The sequence below is a fragment of the Anser anser genome (genome assembly GCF_964211835.1).
Source record: "Anser anser genome assembly, chromosome: 1".
NCBI lineage: Eukaryota > Metazoa > Chordata > Aves > Anseriformes > Anatidae > Anser > Anser anser.
The window spans coordinates 19,012,959-19,032,534 of record NC_139720.1 but is presented as its reverse complement, the minus strand read 5'-3'; the positions used below and the strand labels follow the sequence as shown (position 1 = coordinate 19,032,534).

The window sequence follows — 19,576 nt, the reverse complement described above, 5'->3', positions numbered from 1 at the left end:
TAAATGAAGAGATTATTGATAGACGTAATTCACAGGACAGAGAACTGGAGAAGAATGATTTAGGAAAGGAATGCATAAAGAGAAGACACCTGATTTACAATTACAGGTGAAAATATAATTGGGAGGAAAGACTTTTAAGATAAATGCAAATGAAGTATCCACTTTAATATTATGGAAAAACAAACAGGCCTAGCATAATAGATAAACTTAATGCCAATAAATATACAAGATGATACACTCTGAGAGTAAATAATTAATAGAGGAGAGGAGAGGAGAGGAGAGGAGAGGAGAGGAGAGGAGAGGAGAGGAGAGGAGAGGGGAGGGGAGGGGAGGGGAGGGGAGGGGAGGGGAGGGGTAGCCCTAATTAATCTGGATTATCCATCTGATTATTATAGCTATAATCACACAAAATCAAACACCATTCAGGTACTTAAAAGACATTTTGTTCATGCAGTTGATAAGTATCTAAATATTTTCATGGTATTTTATTTTGTACAATGGAAACATAGGCAAAAGTATATATTAATTTGCAAAAAAAAAAAAAAAAAACAGTCATGAAGAGCCTCACACTGGTAGAGGAGTTGCTTTTGGGTCATGTGAACACAGGGACAGACATGTATGGAAAATGTAAGCAATCTCTAGGTCAAATTTTGACCTTCTTTTTTGAAATAACAACTTACAGAAAATTGACAACTTCAAAAGCCAAATCTGAATAGTTATTAGTAAAAATATTCAAATCCTAAAGATGGGGATTCCCAAATTCCCATCCCAAATTTTTACAGCACACCATGAACAACAAGATATGTTATAAATACACGCTTATTATCAAATAGTATTGTATATTCCCCAAACCATTTCAGATAAGCTGGCAAATAAAAGACTGTCCTCACAAAAAACGTTACATGCCTTGAAATTGATATAGCAAAAAGAGGAGATTTTCTGAGGACCACAAGTAGCATGGAAGTGATGGTCTGCAGTAAACATGACACATTGCTCATGAGACAAAAAATAAAATAAAGTTGACTCTTTATAGCACCTAAAAAGCCTATAAAAGCTGGCTGTGAGAAATAGGACAGTGGAGAGAAGAAATCAACAGAAAAGAATCTCCTGACCTAATATCATCAATGAAGAGGACCAGCAGGTGTGGAGAAACAAAACGTGAAACTAGATTTCCCTGCAGCAATGCAAAGGGAAGACAAATAAACCTATCTTAATCATTGTTCTACTTGGCTGTGATTTCCTTGGCTAATTCTGCATTTAGCCAACAGTTAAGTGAGACAAAAGTAGTCTCTAAGTTTAGTCCAGATGGTGAGAGTTGCCCTCAGCTGGTGCACGATGTTGTACGCCTTCATTATTATTATTATTATTATTTTTAATATGTTACTGAAACAAAATACACTGAAAAAAAAGAATATCATTAGGGGAAGATCTCTCCTTAGGTTTATAGACCTACTCAGAAACAGAAATTTAGGAATTACTTCAGTGGTGTTTTTTGTTTGCTTGTTTATGAGTACTTAAAAATAATAATAAAAAAATAATATTAGACTAGCCTTATAATAAAAACAGAACCCCCAAAAATTTAATTGGGAAAATAATCTATTGGCTAATAAAAACGATAAGGTAAAAAAAAAAAAACGTAGTGTATTAATATAATTTAAATATTAAAGACCTCTCCTTTAGGGGATTAAAAACCAGTCAGTTATAAGGATGAGAAAGTGTGTGCTGTCCTCTGACTTTGATAAAGAATCTAAAGAGTCACTGGCACCAAAGAAGGAATATATTAGAATAAAGAAATAGACTTGTCCCTAAAGCAACTCTCTTTCTCTCAAAGAAAAGTTTCTGCCTAGAATGTTCCACTTGACTGGCTTTATTCCAAAGAAAGAACATTCACCTTCAAGGGATTCAAATGTTGCTATAAAAGGGATAGATGAAATTCCTGGCCCATGTCAGTGAGGTTTTTAATGACAAAATCCATACGAATAGAAGCTATTTACAATTTATGAGAGAAAGAGAACAGCAAGTAAAGAAATACCCTTCTTTTGTCTTCATTTGCAGTCATTATATTATATGTCTGGTATGTTAGACTGGGGCATCAAAACCTCTGGTGTAAAGCTCTCAGGAAGCTTCTGCAACAGAGAAGTTGCAATGCAAACTCTTACGGAAGGATTCCTTTTCTCCTGCCCTGCTCATTGGTGCAATGCAAGGCTTCCTGGCTTCCTTGAAGTGACTTTGCTGCTCTTAAAATGGCTAAGCACTGACTTTTTGCATTAATTCAGGCTTCCTTCCTTCTCCCTGATACAGCTGGTATCTAGGTGAAAGAAATATCCTGTGCCTCACAAGGAGTCTGCTGCACTTCAAATTTGCCTTCTTGAGCCTCAGGGTGTTGTCTCCACAGAGCAAGCAAAGTGCCTGAGGCTCTGCTGCTTTAGTTTTATAGCAGCATTTCTGCTTTCAGCTTCACAGACCATAGCTGGAAGCTATGGTATTTCCTTCTTGCTCACAGAGAGTTTTCTTTTAGTATTATTTTAATAGTATTATTTTAAATGATATTTACATGCACTTTCTGAATGCTAGGATATTTCATTTAGGATTTCTTATCTATACAATTTTCTTTTTAATATACCTTATGCTACTTTTCTAATATGCTTTTTGAAGGCTCTTTGTCTCCTTGTTCCCAGTACAGCATCTCTTATGGGGTGTGTTGGGGGGTGAAGGGTGGGGTGCAGGGAGAAAAAAAGATGCTATGCTAAGCAGAAAAGTATTTATTCACTGAGACTGTTGGACACAAAGAGGTCTCTAGAGTCCTCTCTAGTTCTTTTAAATGGGTGAACACTCAGGTTTCTCAAAATGACTGCCTAAACAGTTTCCTGCTGAAATACATTATTATATACACCATTTTACAGGTCTGGGCACCTGTACTCTTGAAAGTATGTATGCTTGCTAAAAGAAAGCAAGGGGTTTGCTTGCTACACATTTGAAAGGATATAAGAGGCACAGCAGTTGCAAATTCCAGCAGCAGTTTTTATATATGTGTAGGTTTCATAGGAAGGGGATGAGGGACATTGAGAGAAATCTCCCTTTTCTATACACAAATAATATTATCTGAAGTTACCAGCATTCCTCAGTAAATGTCTTTCTTTTTTTTTTTCTTTGTTCTGATGTCCCAGTTATGAGATGGGAGGGGATAGAAGATAAAATTTCCCTTACTCTTCTTTTTCAAACAAATACAGGGCCCTGTGCCCCATATAGAATGATAGTGTTTCTGTGGATTAAATTTCAATTATTGTCTTATATTCTGGCCCTTACAAATTTTCACCCAGTCAGCTCTGCAGAATAGGTATTTGAAATACTAGTTTTGCTGTTAACTGTGTCTTAGGAAAGTGAAGTCTATTGGTTTTCAAATGGGTTGCTGTATTCAGTCTCATTCATGATAACTGTTCTTAAAATGAGGCTGTGGAAAAGAGGTGTCCTATGAGATGGATGATCTCTTTTTCCTGCTTATACTAGCAGATGTTGCTTTGTAGTCTGCTTCTTTTTATATCTCATTGGGATAAATGGTCAACCCAGCTATAGGACACTGCAGCACAGACTGTCAATGTCCACCCTAGAGATTTTTGATTCTTTGTACTGGGTCAGGCTGGGATGTTAACTTTCCCTGCAGCAGCCCATACAGTGCTGTGCTCTGCACTTGTAGCTAAAACAGCAATGGTATCACACCAGTGTTGTGTCTGCTGCTGAGCAGTGCTGGCACAGCATCAGGACTCTCTCTAACCCCCCTAGGGGTGGGCAAAGATGTGAGAAAAGAAACATCACCAGGGCAGCTGACCTAAACCAACCAAAGGGATATTCCATACCATATGATGTCACACTCAGCAATAAAAGGTGGAAAAAGGAGGAAGAGGGGAGGGGTGGGCTCTCATTGTGAAAACTTCTGTCCTCCTCCCGAACACCGGCTACATGCGTTGAGGCCCTGCTTCAAGGATGTGGTCAAGCATCGCTCATTTGTGGGAAGTAGAGAGTAATTTCTTTCCTCTGCACTTCCACATAGCCTTTACTTGTTTTGTTTAGTTTTCCCTTTCCCCCTCCCTTTTCCCCTTTCCTTTTTTTTTTCCCCTTTAGTTAAATTGTTAATTGTTTAGTTAAATTGTTTAGTTAAATTGTTTAATTAATAATAATCTTTCCTTAATAATTATTTCTTTTTTTCCTTTAATTAAATCATCCTTATCTCAACCCGTGAGTTGTTCTTTCCTTTACTTCTTCCCCTCCTCATCTAAGGAGAGGGAGTGAGAGAGTGGTTGTGGTGTTCAGCTGCCTAGTCCGGTAAAACCACCACATTCTTGTAAAGGAAGGTACAAATGTAAAAAGCATTTAGACACTGGCAGAACATATATATACATATATATGTATTTTATTTTTTTTTAAATGAACAAACAAGCAAAACAAACAAAAAATACAAAGTCGTTAAAATTGCAGCAAAAAAAATGTATTGTCAGAAAATATATATTAAACCATTTGTTACTATCAAAACCGTACTGCCTTTGCCTAAACATGTTAATATATTTTATATCCTCATTATATTTTATATTGATAGGACAGGAAGGAATGGCCTCAAGTTGTGTCAGGGGAGGTTCAGGTTGGAAATGATGAGAAATTTCTTCTCAGAAAGAGTGGTTAGGCATTGGAACAGATTGCACAGGAAGGTGGTGGAGTCAGCGTCCCCAGGGATGTTTAAGAAAAGGTTGGATGTGGTCTGTAGGGTCATGGTTTAGTGGGTGATATTGGTAGTAGGGGGATGGTTGGACTAGAGGATCTTAGAGGTCTTTTCCAACCTTAATGATTCTGTGATTCTACATTCATAATTTTTGTAGCTTGTTGTATATCAGGTTTATCTAACACACAGCAAGAAACATAATCCTGTAAGATTTCCTTTTAGTGTGAATTACAGAATTTCTTTGGACCAAAGGGTAAGGTCAGACTAGCTTACTATTTTTCTATTCTTAACTTTTCCGGTATTTTAATGTGGTTTGGAATGTTTGACTACTTAGAAGTGATATACACATGGTGACAACAAATATTAAGGCTATTCTATTAGATATTAGGAAAAGCAAATGAACATTGACTTATTTGGAAAGTTTTTTTCCTTTAAAGATTGAAAGGTTGTATTATTATTTTTTTTCATTCTGTATCTAAAACATTTCTTTAATAACTGTAATATCTAACCATCATAAAAATCAGTGGTTTATCTATACTTTTGACAGATCTATGTTGTTCCCTCGAGCACAGATTTTCTGTCAATACCAAAAGCAAACACATTGTATAGGAACTGCTAGAGGCTGCCCTCTGGAGACAGATGCTGCCACTTGTAAATTACTATACTGCTAATATGGCATTAGTAAGACAGTAGTTGGCTTACCTCTGTATGAAAAGCAAGCATGTCACAAAATGTAATATACATACAGCTGACTAGTCCAGTGGCCAGTCAGTCTCACCTCTGTCCCTGGAAAGATGTTGGAACAGTTTGTTCCGGATGCCATCTCCAAGCAATTGGAAGAGAAGAAGGTTATGAGGAGTAGTCAGCATGGATTCACCAAGGGGAAATTGTGCTCGACCAACCTCGTTGCCTTCTGTGATGGCATCACCAGCTGGGTAGATGGGAGAAGAGCAGTGGATGTCATCTACCTTGACTTTAGCAAGGCTTTTGATACTGTCTCCCACAACATCCTGCTAGCAAACTGAGAAAGTGTGGGATAGAGGAGTGGACAGTAAGGTGGGTTGAGAACTGGCTGACTGACTGAGCTCAGAGGGTGGGTGGTGACTGGTGGCACAGAGTCCGGGTGGAGACTTGTGACTAGCGGTGTTCCCCAGGGGTCGGTGCTGGGTCCGGTCTTGTTCAACATCTTCATTGATGACCTTGATGAGAGAATAGTGTCCACCCTCAGCAAGTACGCCAATGATACAAAGCTGGGAGGAGTGGCCGACACTCCAGAAGGCTGTGCTGCCATTCATCGAGACCTAGACAGGCTGGAGAGCTGGGCAGGAAGAAACTAAATGAGGTTTAACAAGACCAAGTGTAGAGTCCTGCACCTGGAAAGGAACAACAGCATGTGTCAGTACAGTCTGGGGGATGACCTGCTGGAGAGGAGCTCTGCGGAGAAGGACCTGAGGGTTCTGGTGGACGACAGGTTGACCATGAGCCAGCAGTGTGCCCTGGTGGCCCAGAAGGCCAATGGGATCCTGGTGTGCATTGAAAGGAGTGTGGCCAGAAGGTCAAGGGAGGTGACCCTCCCCCTCTACTCTGCCCTGGTCAGGCCTCACCTGGAGTACTGTGTCCAGTTCTGGGCTTCCTGGTACAAAAAAGACAGGAATCTCCTGGAAAGAGTCCAGCGGAGGGCCACAAAGATGATACGGGGCCTGGAGCATCTTCCCTATGAGGAAAGGCTGTGAGACCTGGGTCTGTTCAGCCTGGAGAAAAGAAGACTGAGAGGGGATCTTATCAATGTTTACAAATACCTGAAGTGTGGGAGACAGAGGGATTTGGCCAACCTCTTTTCAGTGGTTTGTGGGGTCAGGACAAGGGGCAATGGCCACAAGATAGAGCACAGGAAGTTCCGCACCTATATGTGAAAGAACTTCTTCACTGTGAGGGTGACAGAGCACTGGAACAGGCTGCCCAGGGAGGTCGTGGAGTCTCCTTCTCTGGAGATATTCAAGGTCCATCTGGACGCCTACCTGGGCAACCTGCTCTAAGGAACCTGCTTTGGCAGGGGGGGTTGGACCCGATGATCTCTTGAGATCCCTTCCAACCCCTACAGTTCTGTGATTCTGTGATTCTGTGATTCTGTGATTCTGTGATTCTGTGATTCTGTGATTCTGTGACTAGAGCTAGTCCATTAAACCTCAAGGTTTGAAGCCACTGGATTCTTGACAGCTACATGAAACAGATATATGAAGATAGAACTTTTATTAGAAAAGAATGCTGTGATTAGGTTATAGCTTGTATATAATCTTTGGTTTTCTTGTTTTCTGTTGTTATCCATCAGCACAGTTTTTAAGATTATTCATGTGAAAATAATAATAATAATAATAAAGTAATAGCACTTCTAGTGGGTTATATTGTTTTCTTCCTTCCTTCCTTCCTTCCTTCCTTCCTTCCTTCCTTCCTTCCTTCCTTCCTTCCTTCCTTCCTTCCTTCCTTCCTTCCTTCCTTCCTTCCTTCCTTCCTTCCTTCCTTCTTTCCTTTAATTTATGAATTTCATAGAATCATAGAATGGTTTGGGTTGGAAGGGACCTTCAAGATTATCTAGTTCCAACCTTCCTGCTGTGTGAGGCTGAGCAAGTGCTACTAGACCAAGTTGTTCCATCCAATGATGACCAAAACTCCATCCAACCTGGCCTTGAACACTTCCAGGGCTGGGATATCCACATTTTCTCTGTCTTTTCAAATGTTGTTATGCCCTAAAAAAACATATTTTAAATATTTATATATATATATAATTTCTATTTCAAGTTTGTCTTGGAAATAACAAATAGTGATTTATCCTAGTATAATTTAAAAAGGCCTTTTAAAGTACAAAATGTTATAATTATAATATGAAAAGTGTTTTTAATTTTATGCAAATCTTATTCAGATGTATTTGTTTTTTATGATAAGCATTTCTAATTCCTGTAAAAAATGTAGACCTTAGTCAATCTTTAAAAAGTTATGTGTTATTTTTTATTGTCAGTGCAAATGTAGGTTTGATGCTTGATCTACTTTTGAAATTGTAGCAGTGAACTGATAATAATAATATCTTATTAAGCATATTTGGGTCACAGATGCCTCAAAAGTATTTACAAAATGATATAGCTTGAAAAATAGTTTTTGTAGTATCCACTGGTTTCATACTTTTCCAGAAGAAGAGAGAATTGCATACAAATTCAGGGGAGAAAAAAGGCAAGCATTAAAACTGAAGCACACATCTATTTTAAGACTTCTAAGTAGAGAATTAAATACCAAACTATTCTATTCCACAGAGTTAATCTTTACTTCCATTATAATCTTTGTCATAAGATGAATTAATTTTATACAATTTTCTTTTCTCATTACACTCCTTGACATGAATATAGTCATATGTCCTTTTCTGATTGAGCAGACATTTTAGAATTCAGAATAATCCTGTCTACAATCCTCAGAGTAACTCCAGAACATGCTGAAAGAGTTACAGTTGTATCTGTATCATGATGCAACTGAACAGCTATTTTTATATGGCCACAGAACACATCAGAGGTTTCCTTTCTCTTTTGGTTTTTAGCACAGCTCCATTTCTGATGTTAAGACAGATGAATATTATCTTCTGATGACCACGTTCTTTCAGACATTTTCATTATGTTACAGTACTTGGTCATTGTCTGCTTCCGGAAACACATTTTTCCTCAAGAAGTGATTTTATGACTTGACAATCTCAAGTAAAAAGAATGGATTTATACATTTTCAGAGTTCCAGCAAAACAGTACTACATGCTCATTTTTTTATTGTTACTGCTTTGTTTCTATTTCATGTTTTCCAACATTGCAATGTTACATTATTGGTATTCTTATTTCTTTTGTTAATAAGGACAAAATTTAAGGTGTATAAATTAGATCCAGTTATGGAAAAGAACAGTGCTCAAGCCCACTGTTTTTTGTTTTGTTGTTACTATTGCAGTAATCCTATTTATTTAAAAGTATTCCACAAAGTCTTGCTACCAAGGACACAGCACAAATCAAAGAGAAGGCAACTGTTATTAACAAAGAAAGAGATATGCCATTTTCTCAGTAATATTTAGGAAAAAAAGAAAAAAAAGAAAAAACACTAAATTTCCAAAAAACTACATTTTCTGTCTAGGTGTTTTTCTGTATCTTCTGTTCCCCATTTTTTTTTTTTTTTAATTTTTTTCAGCGTATGGCCAGTGAAATCACAGAAAAATATATATTAGAAACGAATTTAAGGCCATCTTGTCCAACCTCCTCTTCAAAAAAGGATATCATTAAGGTTAGAGAAGGCTGCTCAGGGCCTTCTCCAGTGAAGCCCTGAAAATATCCAAAGCCAGTGATTCCCCACCCTCTGTAGGTGACCTTCTACAGGGCTTAACCCCTCTTCATGTTAAGCATCCTTCCCTATCTTGTAACTGGAGTTTCCATTGATGCAGCACTATGACTATTGATTCTTAGATCTTTTGCTCTGCATCCTTAGAGAGGGTCTGCCCCCATTTTCTCCATAACTCCCTTTTAGGCAGTAGATGAATACTGCCTCTTCAGGCTAAGCATAACCAGTTCCCTCAGTTTCTCCTTTTACATGAGGCACTCCATCTTCCTAACTGTTTGTTTTTTCCCCAGTTTGCAATATATTTCTTCTGTTGGGAGATTCTTGTGGTTTAACCCGTCCAGCAGCTAAACACCACACAGCCGTTCGCTCACCCTCCCCCCTCCCTCTCTGGGATGGGGAAGAGAAACGGGAAAGTGAAGCCTGTGAGTTGAGATAAAGACAGTTTATTAAGACAGGAAAATAATAATAATAGTAATAATAATAATAATAATAATAATAATAATAATAATAATAGTATTACTAATAATAATGTGTATGAAACAAGTGTTGCACAATGCAATTGCTCACCACCCATTGACCGATGCCCAGCCTATCCCCGAGCAGCCGACCCCCCTACCCCGGCCAGCCACCCCTATATATTGTTTAGCATGACGTCAGATGGTATGGAATACCCCTTTGGCCAGTTTGGGTCAGCTGTCCTGGGTCTGTCCCCTCCCAGCTCCTGCTGCACCCCCAGCCTGCTCGCTGGCAGGACAGAGCGAGAAGCTGAAAAGTCCTTGGCTTGGTGTAAGCAGTGCTCTGCAACAATTAAAACATCAACATGTTATCAATGCTCTTCTCATCCTAATCCAAAACATGGCACCCTACCAGCTACCAGGAGGAAAATTAACTCTGTCCTAACTGAAACCAGGACAGAGACCTGAAAGAGGACAACACATTCAAAAGATGGTAAAGTTGATGGAGATAATAACCTCTCTGGACCTGCTATGTTTTTGTTCATGCAGTTTTCTCAAGGGCATACTACTGACTCATTCTCAATTTGCTGCCCAGCAGGATCCCCAGGCCCTGTCCTACAGAGGTGCTCTACAGCACGTCATTCCCATTCCTCTATCTTTTTGTGTCTCAGGTTAATCTTGAACAGATGTCTGCATTTTTGGAAGTAGCAACTAGAGCTTACAAACTCTAATTCTACGCACAAGTATAATTTTTGACTACTGGTTTTGTCCTAAAAACAGTTCACTTCAGGTTGATAAAATCCACTTTAAAATAATAAAAGTCTGTTCCCAAACCAGCTGTTAAAATCTGACTTAAATAATCTACATGCCTCAAGGTTATTGCCAGTACCTCAGGAAGTTTTACATTTTTTTCTCCCTATTCGCTCAGATTCAGTTGTGGAAATTCCCATTGTCCAAAATGCGTAGATCTGACTGGTTGCCACAAGCTTCCCTTATGACTCAAATTCCTTCTTCCTGGAACAACCCCCCAAAGTCAGGTATGTTTTCAACCCTTAAAAAAACATTGTTTTCTACACTTAAAAAGTGAAGAATGGATCTTCAGCCATGTATTTCAATGTGTTCACTAAATTTCATTCTTTTCATAAAGGAATCTAAATTGTCAGCATGTGAACAATATCCAAAATACACTTTAATTATTCACCCAAGACAATAAGGAAATATGTAAGTAAAGAAATTGCAATTGACACAATCTTTACTGTTGACATATTTTCATGGTATCAGACCAAAACAGGGTCTTTTTCAAAGTCTTCCTTATCATACCTAGTATTGAAGGTGAGTTTTTCCCTCTCTAGTTTCTTTTCATCCATCAAGAAGAAAATTCCTTTAATGTGATCCTGAAAAATGTTTAGATTATTTCTGTGGAAAAAACTAAGAAAAATATTACCATGAAGAAAATATAAGTTCCTGTTACAACTTTTTATAAATCTAATTTTCAATACTTATATTCCATGGAGCATGGAGTGTTCAGGGACATGTCAGATTTTACAATTAAAAAAAAAAAAAAAAAAAAGGAAAAGAGGGGAGAGAATAAGGGAGAGATGCTATTGGTATTTGAATGAGGTACTGAGGAGCCCTCACAGCATTTAAAGCAGAATATTTATTTATTTATTTATATATTCAGTGTGAGCATCACATTTCCTTAATCATATTTTCTTAATGAGAGACTTGCTGCTTCAGTTGGATGCATACAAGTCTATGGGACCCAATGGGATTCATCCCAGAGTACTCAGAGAGCTGGATGATGTCATCATGAGACCTCTCTCAATTACTTTTCAACAGTCTTGGGAATGTGAGGAGGTCCCAGTTGACTGGAAGCCGGTAAACATTGTTCCAATTTTCAAGAAGGGCAAGAAAGAAGACCCTGGTAATTACAGGCCTGTCAGTCTCTCTTCAGTGCCTGGTAAAATTATGGAGAAAATCATTCTGGAAGTTATTGAAAAACATCTGAAGGACAATGAGGTCATTTGTCACAGTCAACATGGGTTCACAAGGGGAAGGTCCTGCTTAACAAAATTAATTTCTTTTTAAGACAAGTTCACCTATCTAGTTGACCAAGGGAAGCCAGTAGATGTAATTTTTTGGATTTCAGTAAAGCTGTAGATATTGTTTTTCGCAGTATCCTTCTGGACAAAATGTCCAGCATACAGCTAGAAAAAATGCATAATATAATGGATGAACAATTGGATGACAGATAATGCTCAAAGGGTAATAGTAAATGGGCTAGCAGCTAGTCACTGGTGGAGATCCCCAGGGCTCAATTCTCTTTAAAGTTTTCATAAATTACTTGGATGTAGGACTTGAAAGTATACTGAGTAAATTTATGGATGACACTAAAATGGGAGTAGCTGTTGACTCCATTGAGGGTAGAGGAGCCTTCCTGAGAGATCTTGACAAATTAGAGAGGTGGGCAATCACCAGCAGTATGAAGTTTAACAAGAGCAAGAGCTGGATGCTACATCTGGGAAAGGGCAACCCTGGCTATACGTACAGACTGAGGGATGAGAGGCTGGAGAGCAGCCCCATGGAAAGGGATCTGGGGGTTTTGCTCAATGGCAAGTTGGACATGAATCAGCAGTGTGCCCTGGAAGGGAAAAGGGTGAACCATATCCTGGGGTGTGTCAAGCACAGCATTTCTAGCCGGTCAGGGGAAGAAATTGTCCTGCTCCACTCTGTGCTGGTGTGGCCTCACCTCAAGTACAGTGTGCAGTATTGGGCACCAAAGCATAAGAAGGATTTAAAACTATTAGGTAGTGTCCATAGGAGGGCTACAAAATGGTAAAGGGTTAGAGGGCAAGATGTATGAGGAGCAGCTGAGGTCACTTGGATTTTTCAGCCTAGAGAAGAGGAGACTGAAAAGGAGACATCTTGGTGGCCTACATTTTCCTCACAAGGGGTAGTGGAGGTGCAAGCACTGATCTCTCCTCTCTGTTGACCAGTGACAGAACCCAAAGGAATGGCATGAAACTGTGACAGGGGAGGTTCAGGCTGGATGTTAGGAAAAGGTTCTTCACTGAGAGAGGGGATGGGCACTGAAACAGGTTCCCCAGGGAAGTGGTCATGGCAATGAGCCTGTCAAAATTCAAGAAGCGTTTGGACAACACTGTCAGACATATTATCTGATTTTTGGGAAGTCCTGTGTGGACCCAGGAATTGGACTCAATGATCCTTGTGGGCGCCTTCCAACTCAGGATATTCTATGATTTTATGATTCTTATCAGCCTTCTATGGCTTAGCTGCATTTTACTTCGGTAAAATAAAAAGATTCTAGCATTGTGTAAGTTTTTTTGCCAGGTTCAAATGAAGAATAGTTTACAAACACAAAAGTTCTGTAATCTTTTTCAATGTAGTTGGTTTATCACAGTGATTATTATACTTTGACTTAACCTATTACTTATACAGTATTTCCGATATTGACTCCAAGATTTACTACCGTGACTAAACGAGCATTTATGATAACCAAAGAAGGTTTCACAGTTTCACCAATGTATGCAAATTCAATCATATTTGAGAGAACTTTTCCTTATGAAAATGTATGCATCTGTTAAGTTCATAATTGTTTGGAAGCTCAAAGCTGATAGATCCACAGGAGTGCAAACTAGGAACTATACCACATAGAAATGTGTTAAGACTAAAAAGTAATTTGAACCTGAAGTTGACAGTGCTCAGAATTTCTACACTACTTACTTCTGTTAGTGTTAAAAGTATAGAAGTCACATAGAAACTTTACACAGAAAGCCAAAAAGTAGTATTGTTTTTATATATCCTTTTGTCAGATTCCTCCTCTGTAATAAAGCCATAATAATTAAAAGAAATATTGTCTTAGAAGCAAATCATGTTTAATGATCCAGATATGTGTTTCCAATCCTGAGTTCTGCTTTTACTTCCAAAATCTTGGCCTTACTTGTACTTTATTTTTCTACTGTCCATCTGTATGTTTTTTCAGTATCCTTTTATTCTAGTATATATATATGGCTAGATGAACACTGAGATAGTGGAATATGGAATATACTTCCTGGTGTGTTGCACTGTAATCAAAATTTCGAAAGTAAAACTGAACTCTATTACGTTGTTTAAAAATTTGGACTAACGAATGCCATAACCAATCTCTAGCAACCTGTGGGGCTTTTTACATCAGTGGACTATAATATAAGTTTTCAGCTATAAAAGTAGGAAACCCATCATAAGCCCTTAAACAAATTACTTTAATACTTTTGAAAGTATTGGCATGTAAAGTCGTTAAGGATTTGAGGAACGTTTCCTTAGGGGATAATTTTAATGAAAGACCAGAAGCATTTGAACATGGTTCAGAGACTAGTTCTTGCACACATTTAAATTCCTTCCCTCATTCTGATTATTTATGGAAGAAGTATTTGTTTTCTCAAAGTCTTCATGGCTAATAGAAATTAAACACAATTCCCAGTTCCTTGAATGGAAACAATACCTTTTGATCTTTCCCTCCTCGATACAGTCAATGCACAAAATTTAAAATAATAAATTGAGTAAGCATGTCTGTGAAATCACAAAAAATAACATCCATATGAATGCTATATTTTTACTGTATTTAATATTAGAAAGGATGCCAACTGGTATTAGTAGTAGAAACAATTAACAGAATTAAACATAATTTAAAATGAATTAACTGCAACAGAACAAAAATGTAATATGTGGAAGTGAAAATCATCATCAACAACAACAATAATAATAATAATAATAATGAAGGTTGTAGAAATGGGTCAAAAAAATCAAATCCTCCACCTTTTGTGTGTTTTTAAATGGAAGATTGCATACAAATATTATGGTTACGTATTTAAGCAAAAATGCATTAAATAAAATCAAATTTTGATTTGAGAACATAAAATCTGTTGAATCATGAGTAATCTATTGTTTTAAATCAATATTATCATGCAAAAGATAAAAGAAGTATTTAACAGAACACACAATGAAATCCACAAATAAATTAACACCTAAAACATATTATTCTTAGACTGTGCTATTTGCATTGTATTTCTGCTTACAAATGAGGTTTGTAATAATAATGTACTAATACAAGTGTTGTCTCAAAAATAAAGTGTTCTCAAAATATTTTTTTTCTCAATTATCATAATTGATAAAATAATTAATTACTTGGAAGTGACTTTGAAGAAAAGAAAATAAAATCTTTTTGAGAGTGTTTAGTTCTTGGGTAGATGTGGAATTTCATACCACGAAACTTGTGACACTCTTTTAACTAATACTGTTCCACTTTTCCCTACCTAACATTTTTAATACCAAGAGACATTTTGAGAAAGGACTAAAATCAAAGCCACGGTGATTGAGGGAAAAAAAGCATCAAATCTCATACTCATTTTCACTGATATGACTATATATTTTCTCTGTTTTGTGCAGGAACATTTCTAAGAATGCTCCCAGCTTGTAGCCTACTGCTTTTTCTGAGCAAGCATGTATCGGAGAGTGACAGCAAGATTCCTGTTATTTTAGCACTTTCTGTGATGCAGCAAGAAGACAAGACAGTAATTTGCTGCAACATGATGCAACTCACTGCATCAGCAGGGAACATCCCCGTGGTCTGCAAAGCACATGCAAAGCTCAGTTGATATGTGTCACATACATCTATTACATTACAGCTTTGCTGAGACATGCATAATTGTTTGTAGTTAAACTATCTTTGTTCAGTAATGCATGCCTGTTGCCATATTCGCAATGCTAATAAATAAAGGATGATGAAGTGGAATCCAGGACTGCTGCTGCTTCTGCAAATTTAATTTGGTTCCTTTAGAATCATTGAATGCAAACTAAGCCACTGAGAGAATCAGTTCTGTCCAATGCTTCTGCTAGCATTACCATTTACATTTTCAAAATTTAAACAGTAACTGGAAGAGGTTACCCATGAAACAAAATTTAAACAATTGTTTTAGCGGAAGTCATACATCAACATAACAAAATATGGTTCTTTTATATGGTTCTTTACTTGGTTGGAAATAAGAGGTCAGTCTCTGAAGAGGTGTAAATAAATTAATCTGTATGAGGGACTTCAGTGTTGCTCTGCTAATAGAACTAAGTATGGATCTAATTTAGTCAGATGTGAGAAAGGTGTTACCCAACGTTCACCAACAAACAAAGCATGTCCTACACAATTCAAACCAGATAATCACCTCTGCCATCACAACATGATACATGTATCATGTTAGCCATCCTAACAAACAAGAACTCTGCATGAGCATAACCATGAATATTTACAGCTGGGTTATTTTCTTAATCTGTGTAACCAACCTAAAATATAGAGTGATTCTTCTATTTATTTGAACATTTAGAGAGATTAATAATTACTGTACTATTAGCTTCAGGCTCATCTATTTTGATCCCCTTCTACCGCTCAGTTATAAATGTTTCAATTTTGTTAATAATATTATGTACAATTATAGTTCTCTCATTGTGACATTCAGTTTAGCTACAAATTAGTGGCTGATTCTTTAAAAACACCCCTGCGTCAGTCTCAAAAGCATGTTTCCTAGTGTTGTTAAAAAGCTACAGCCATACTTCTGTAAGTCTGCCCCAAAGAAGCTGAAGCAATTACAGAATTTTAGTCTTCAAGACTTTTGCAGAATTTTACAAAACTTAGAATAACTATCACTGAAAAATAAAGTTACTGCTGTCTGTTACAGAAGGACACTTGACAGAACGGAAGGTTTACTCACTGTACCATACCAAGCTTAGGTCTTCAAAGTGAATAATTTTAATGGAACAACACATGGCTCATTCTTCATATACATCCTGTTCATGACTTTCATGCAGAGACCAGCAACAAAAGTGCTAACTAATGTCAAATGCAGTTGGTATTTAACATCTTGAAAACCTGTTTTGCAGCAGTCACCAAACACACAACAATGGTAATAGCTTTTAAACACTAGTTAAGAGAACAATGAAAGTAGGGTGATAAATGTCTAGATAGGACTTTAAATCCATTTAAATGAAACCATAAATTTTAAACATTTGCACCTTAATATATAAATTTATAATCATCTAAATGTCAGTATAATATAAACAAAGAGACAAAGTAGTAAATATATGATCAATTTTAAATGTGAGTAGAATTCTGTATCAATGAAAATTTAAATAGTTTGTTCTAGAAAACAAACAAACAAAGAAACAAACAAACCAGATATTATAGTAAAGGGGTTTATTTGAACCAATGTGTGTAAATCTACTCTATTTCACTGTGTAGGAATATTTATTGATTACATTGAAAATATTACAAATAAAGCATCCACCTTTTTTAAGAGATTCAAAATTCAATAGCCCTGTGTTTATTCCTTCATAAATATTACCAGTTTACTGACATCTTGATTTCACATGTTCTTAATAACTTAGTGGAATAAATTCAGTAAAGAATTTAACTTAATGAAATATATATTTTTTTTCTTTTCATGTTTATTTCTAAAGTTAACACATAAGTCATTGCTACTCATAATGAGGTTTCAAGACACCCCCAAATACAGATGAGAACTGCTAACATGCTATGGCTCCTTTTAAGCAAAATAATTTAACTTATCCTGATGAATTCTCATAAATTCATTCTCCTCCAAATATTTGTCTGGAATCTAGTGAGTACAAGTCATTCACAGCCAGTTACAGATCTTGTACTGTTCACTGTAACTGTTCAAGTTAACAAGCCTCTGTCTTTTCTCTTTGAAAGGAAGATCATAGCACTTTTATCTCTCACAGACATATTGTGAAAATAAAAATATATAGAAAACTCACATGTGTTGCTGTTGAGGACAAGAAAAGTACTCACAGAAAAACATAATTAATAAGAAGATAGCATTAGGACAAAACCACTATTATTTAATAATTTTTATTCTTTGATGCTAACGAAAAAAAAAAGGCATATACAATGCTTTGTCATTGTCAATAAAGTCAATGAAATGCTGTACATGGTTCGTCACATTTTAATATCTTTATGAGAAATAATCATGCGTCTAATGTTAACAATGCACAAAGCATCTCTTTGTCCTTTAATGACAATGAAATTCATTCAGCAGCTATGAGCTTCTTTAAATATGTTAGAGGTTTGAAGTAGCATAGCTAAATTCACATAATCATATATTGATTGATCAAAAGCAAGTTCCTTAAACTTTAGAGAGACCTTAATAAGGAGGGAATTTCCATTGTTCTCTCTCAGAAGAATGCTGTGAGATCACAAACAGTGGATACTTACAGTAATTTTGTTGAACTGATGAAGTTCCTTCTGATGAAGAATAAGGCTGCCCAGCATTGGTAATTTCAAGCAGCATATGCACATTATAGTCCATTAGAATACCTAGAATAAAATAGAATAACCTAGAATACTATATCATAGAATCATAGAATCATTAAGGTTGGAAAAGACCTCCAAGATCATCTGGTCCAACCATCCCCCTATCACCAATATCAGCCACTAAACTATGTCCCTAAACACCATGTCCAACCCTTCCTTAAACACCCCAATATTAATAAGTAGATGTGAAAATAAATCTAGAAAATCACCAAAGAATGTGCAGGAATGAAGGAAATTCAAGTCTTGACTTAGAATTTTAACTGAGACCTAGCCCTCAACTAGCATTTAAAAAAAAAAAACAAAAAACAAAAAAAAAACCAAACAAACAAAAAAAATAAAAAAACAAACAAAAAAATGAACAATGACAACAACAAAAAACATTAATCTGACATCACTGGAATCACTGGATAACTACTACCTAGAAATACACTGCACATACTCCAAAGTCCAAACATCAGTATTCCAAATGATACACATTCCCCTTCCCCTTCCAAGTGTCACACAAGCAGAATATCACTGTTCCATCTGACTAATCTGCCAAGAGAAGGAACTTAGATGATTCAGTTAAGCTGATTGCCTGATATATACGTTTTATCAGTGCTAGCCTGGCCATTTTTATTTTATTTATTTATTTATTTTTAAGATAGCCATGGTAGACCACAGCAAAAAAGAGGTTTCAGATGCCTTTCAATTTCTTCTTGAGGCAAACATGCCATTTGTTGTATTCAGTGAGGAGTCTGGCTGCTTGTCACGTTCCAATTAATAAAGCAGATGTGAAAGGTTTACAATCATCACCTTAGTCCTCATTTTCTCTTGAAATGAAACACTCTTAACTATGCAGGAATTTAATAATTCTGTACTTTTTCCCCAAATTAATATTAATTTCCATTACAAAGTATGTCATAATTTTAAAAATATTCTTCAATACTATACCTACTTTTACTGTTTCTTGGACACTTTTGTGGTTTTGGCAAGTTTGGTAAGTTTTGTCATAATCATCAGTGGGAACAGAAGTAGTTCCTATAATATGATAAGTATTTTAAGCCCAATCATAATATGTAACAGTCAGTAGTACTCCATTGCTATACTACCACCTTGTTGATAAGATACACTAGTAAAGATGTATTCAAGATTTGACTTTGTTATATGTCAGTTTCAAATCATTTTCTATCGCATTATCAGAGTTTCTACACATAACAAATATAAAGCCTTATGCATACCTACATGATTTTTAACATAATGTAGTTAGGCAGGGGGGTTGGACTAGATGATCTGAAGAGGTCCTTTCCAATATCAACCATTCTGTGATTCTACGATTCTGTGATTCTGTGATTTATACACCTCACTTGGAATAAATCTTATTAAACTAAAAACAAAGAAACAAAAAATCATTTACAGTGAATTCTCAGTTTATTAAAACAAAATTGTTTTACTCAGCACATAGTTACTTCATAGCTACAAACATGGTGGATATTCTCAAAGGTCAAAAAGGAGAAATTACATAAGAGTTAACGAACAATATTTTACATGGAGAATGACTGTGAGATTTTCAGGTGTTTTTATGGCCTCAAATATTTCTATTAAAGTAATGGCAAAGAAAAAAAAAAAGAATTAGAAGGAAGAAGGAAAAATAAAGGATGATGCTGTCGAGAAATGAGAGTTGTAAAGAGTAGATGATCAACA

General features: G+C 36.5%; 1 long non-coding RNA gene across 1 annotated transcript in view; it reads right to left on the bottom strand.

Moving 5' to 3' along the window:
- Positions 1 to 14,549: 14,549 nt before the first annotated feature.
- Positions 14,550 to 19,576, bottom strand: part of LOC310896144 — a 47,964-nt gene continuing 42,937 nt past the window's right edge. The window contains exons 6-7 of the long non-coding RNA XR_014581226.1: positions 19,114 to 19,259; positions 14,550 to 17,896 (exon numbers count right to left, since the gene is read on the bottom strand). This is a non-coding gene — a long non-coding RNA (uncharacterized lncRNA). The remainder of the gene's footprint in view (positions 17,897 to 19,113; positions 19,260 to 19,576) is intronic.